Source organism: Bidens hawaiensis, unplaced genomic scaffold (assembly GCF_021521415.1).
Source record: "Bidens hawaiensis isolate Kalapana, Puna unplaced genomic scaffold, B.hawaiensis_p1.1 tig00003902_1, whole genome shotgun sequence".
In the NCBI taxonomy this organism is placed as follows: Eukaryota; Viridiplantae; Streptophyta; class Magnoliopsida; order Asterales; family Asteraceae; genus Bidens; species Bidens hawaiensis.
The window spans coordinates 1,521,986-1,526,878 of NW_027491226.1; the positions used below are offsets into that span (position 1 = coordinate 1,521,986).

General features: G+C 36.7%; 1 pseudogene; it reads right to left on the bottom strand.

Moving 5' to 3' along the window:
- Window positions 1-201: 201 nt before the first annotated feature.
- Window positions 202-2,678, bottom strand: LOC143624661 (protein TUNICAMYCIN INDUCED 1-like; annotated as a pseudogene).
- Between the last annotated feature and the right edge of the window lie 2,215 nt (window positions 2,679-4,893).

A 4,893-nucleotide genomic window follows, 5' to 3' on the forward strand; every position in this document is an offset into this window, starting at 1 on the left:
ACCAAAATCATTTGTCTTTAATTAGCTTGACATTACCAGAACTAGATTAAAGAAAACCAACACAAGATTAACAACAACGATTTTAACCAATCAGAATCAGATTCATTACCAAATGCCTCTAACAATAATCACTTTCCTATTTTACACAAAACTTGATCATACAAAGGGTAAAAAAGGAAAACAAAATTGGGCTTAAAGACTTTACAAAGTAAATAGCTTAGGAGGAGTCATAGTAAAGGCCTTTGATGACGTAACATTACCAGTAATAACATTAGGAGCCATAGTATCCTTCAACCTAACCGGCTCGACTTGAATTACCTGCTTGGGCCCAAACCTATCACCATCCACCTTAGCCAATACTTCAAAATGCTTTCTTGTGATTGTAGGCTTCGTTCTCCATTTTGGATAACCCGCCAACTCGGGCCCATTTCCAAGAGACCTCTCTACCTGAAACCCAATCTTCACAAACGTTTGGGCCGACACGTCTGCTTTCAACAACTTGAAAGAACCATCCTCATTGGCTTTAGGACCAAAGATTGAGGAGATTAGTTTATCAAAACCAATCAAATGTTTGTTTGATCCGTTAAGCGACTTGATGGGCCAGAATGTGTGTGACCCGTTGTCCAACAAGTTGAGCTCAGGTTGGTTGCCCGGGAGGAGGGTGTAGGGGAACTGAGAGATGTCGGGCCTACAACTGATAGAGAGAGTGGTTGGCCTTGGGTACGAGCCGCGTGCTGTAGGTGGTCAGCTAGGTTTAGCATTCGTGACGCAACCTCATCTTGAGGTTTGGCCAACGGAAGTTCAACCTTAATGGGTGTGAGTAAGCTAACTGATTTGGCGCCCTTGACTGTCACAACAGCCCCGTCGGCTATGATCACTTTTCTCACCGCAGCACCGTCTATGTGATGCTGTATATTATTTAACTTGAAAGTCATTAAACAGTAACCAAGTAAATTGTTCTGAAAATGCTACTTTAACGTATTGTTGATTATTTCAAAGGCTCACATTTAAATATTGTTCCAAGCTGATGAAAATTTTTAAAATGAAGCAGGTATGATACTGTGTTTCATAAATGTTCAGCTTAGGCAGTTTAATCATTCAAAGAGTTGAGAACAACTTATCAGTATTTAAACTTATGTGGATTTACCGTTGAGAATTGTTTGATTAAAGTTAATGTAACAATTCTAAAACTTAGATTATTATAACCACTTTTTTCATAAACAGATCGCGGCAGGTTAGACCAGAAACCGACTACATAACAAGTCTGGTTGAGTTTAATTAAATCATCTCAATTTGAACCGGTTGAACAGGGAAACTACACAAAAAAAAAAAATTAAGCCGTTACATATATTGTGTTAAGTTAGTGTACATATATTTTTTGGGTTTTACTATACAAACACCACCCATATATGGGCCGTATGATTTACCTTTCATATGCCCTACACGACAATTTATAGCCCATATGACCATTTTCTCTTCACAAAGTCCATATGGCACGTCAGTGCCCGGTGGTGTACAGATACTATGTCAGTGCTTTTCCTTTAGACGTGATCTGTCTAAGGATTTAAAAATTATTTTATGGCGTCATAAGGTTTTCAAACCGGCCAGACTAGTGGATTGGTAAGATTACGGTTTGGTTTGGTTCAATGACTGATCCAGGCGTCCAGCGATGAAAACAATGATTGCAATAATATTGATTATAATGCAACACTTTCCTAAATTTACAAATACTTTAGTAACAAAAACAGAAAACATTAAAAGAAAGTGATGATAAACCAAGCTATAACTTACAGGTAGTGAAAGGTTCAAGTTTTTGGCATCTTGAATCCACAGCTCCACTGGACCTGCAAGTTGAAATGGAGCCAATGCAGGTGGCTTTTGTGAATTTTTCTGCGTTTTCGCCGCCAACACATTTTCATGGCTGGTATTTCTTGCATGATCCTCCACTTGCAAAATGGGCAAATCCTCATGTTGCCATTGATTCACATCATCCAAAAGTTTCAATGGAAGAATTTTATCATCCATTTCCGAATGAATTTCGTAAACAATAGATCGACCAACTAAAGCATCCCTCAAATCAAATCCAGATATCTTAAGATCATCCGATTGAAGCCCTAATCCCCTAACAATAACTTCTTTCAAATCCTGAAACACAAATCAATTGCAACATTTCTATTAACATCTCGACCATTGAAAATAAAAAAATAAAAAATAAAAAACAAAAAAACCCGAAACCGAAAACATGAAAAGGCTTTGTGTTAGGTTGGCACCAATTGGTTATGATGCCGGCACAACTATCTTTGAGAATACCAAAATCGAAAACATGAAAATCAAATACCGGTACCCGTATACTAGATTGTTAATGTGCCGGTACCGGTAGGTGCTCGGCACAAAATTGATCATCCCTTATCGTAAACCCAAAGAACAATTCCACTTCTCAACAGATTATGATAATTTTACTCACCGATATGGCTTTAGGATAGCGATTAACGTCTGTTGTTGAGATCGCTGCCATCGAAGCAATAAAATGAATCATTAAGGCTAGAAACATTGCGTAACTAGCGAAATTCGAATCTCTAACAGCCATTGAATCGTCAAGTTCAAATCGAAAGGTGTAACGGTTTAAGAATCGTGGGGATTCAACTGGTGATCAAATTTGGATCTGTTTTATTTGGTTTTTTTTTCTTTTTGGATTTCTTTGAACTGTATTTGTTTGTTTAAAGGTAGAATACAAAATTGGTTAATCGAGAATCAATAATAGATGTGCATATGAAGAAAATGATGACGTGGAAGTGATGGTAGGGAGTATATTCCGGCAATGATTTGAGTGGTCGAATTATAACTAACGATCAAGAGATTCCCGTAATTGTGGCGGGCATGACACTTGTTTGAAAATATGTTTATTAATAATTTTGGACTACTAAAATCAAAGTACAATCATACCTTTTAGGTGTTCAAGGTTCCAAATTAAGTTTGTGTCATACAACATAATTTTGATCAATATTCTTTTAGCTATTCAAGCACTTGAGCTTGAATATGTATTGACAAATTTGGCATAACCTAGCCAGTCGAGCTCACACTTTTAAATATAATTATAAGCCATGTATACCTGCACCATGCAGAATTTGAACCCTCCACTTCCACCTTAGAGGAAAGGCACTTGGGGACCTTGTTGTAACTATTACATCAAATTACTTTTATATTTTAGCTTTTAGCTTTTGGTTTCAGCCAAAAAAAAAATTGCATTGATATGAATTTAAGAAAATATTTTTATAGTTTAGCTTTTGTTTCAGCCAAAAAAAAAATAGCATTGATATGTATTCAAGAAAATGTTGTAGGATAGTTAACCAATTCCAAATGAACAAGCAAAAAGTGATATAACCATTCATACATTTGTTAGTTAGCCTCACTAGTAAATGTTAGCATGAAATAGATTCCTTTATACGGATTAGCCATTCAAAAGGGGTTGTAGCACAACTTGTTGTTCGCTTACTTGTCTGTTGATTGTAATTGGATCCTTACTCAAATGATGGTGAACAAAGGTGTAAAATTCCATGACACTTTATATTTGGATCTAGTATTTTGGACAATTGGGATATTTAGACTCTAGAGTCAAGATTAGATAATCCAATGTCCTAGTTTCTTTAAACTATAATCTAGTACACATGTATATACATATTTGTCCTACGCGGGATTTGACACTCAATTATTAAGTTGAATGACGTGTTTTTTTCATCTTTTATACGGTCAGATTATACTTGTGTCAAATTTCAATAAGTTATTGTGTTAACAAGTTATTCAAAAGAGTGTATTTGACTATAACAATATAGCATGGCATTCATGATATCATTAATACTTAATTACGCATGATCCCTGTGGTTTGACTCTGGTGTAATGTTTGTGATCCAGGTTAGTGGAATTTAAGTTTGTTTTCGGTTTGTGTTGTAAATCTATGAACAACAACCCACTATAAAGTTCTACTTTATTAAAAGGCGATCTCGTTAAGGTTATTATACGAAATAACTTGAAAGCTCTTACTTAAGCTAAACATTCACTACAAGAAATTCAGCTATTAGCGGCGACGCCAATAGCGGCAACATCAAGCAATAGCGACGACGGCCACAAATGTCGTCGTTATTGCCTGGTGTCGCTTCTATTGTCGTCGCCGCTAATAGCTCAATCCGTGTGAATAAAGTGAGAATGATTCCTATCCAATGATTAAACCATCATCAAAGGGCCACAAAACCCCCAACCCAATCTTTATCTAAGCTACACCTCAACCTTCTTCCACCCATTATCTATCTTTCAAAATTTCTCTTTCAATATTTATCATCCATATATTCTTCATCTTCTCAATACAACACAATCAATCTTCATAGTTTCTTCTTCATGTCCATAATACGTCACCGCCGTCGATGTTCTACGCCGCCGCCATCGATGTTCTATGCCGCCACTGAACCTCTGCCATCGTTGAAGCCTTGCCACCGTGAAAGTCGCCGAAGCTTCGACACCTTCTTGGATCTGCTGCAACCGGCTTGTTTCGTAAGCTCCGACATTCCCCTGTCACCGTATCCTGCACGATGAACCGCCACCGTCAAGATCTTCAAGATCCAACATTCAAGATCTAAGACCCTCAAGATCCAAGACCTTCATGATAAAAGTTTTATGTAAATTATTTAGAAATTATTTTGAAGTTATGTAAATGAACAGATTTAACGAGAAATTAAACGTGTAGTGTTGTCTTTTTAAAGCTTTGTACGATTAATAATGTGTTTTTTCTTTTTAAAATCAAGAATCCGTCTCCGACAAAGTCTCCGTGTGACATTTGAGCCAAAACAAGGTACACCTCAGTACGTATTTACCGATTAAGAAAATAAGCACCTTTTGCTTAAC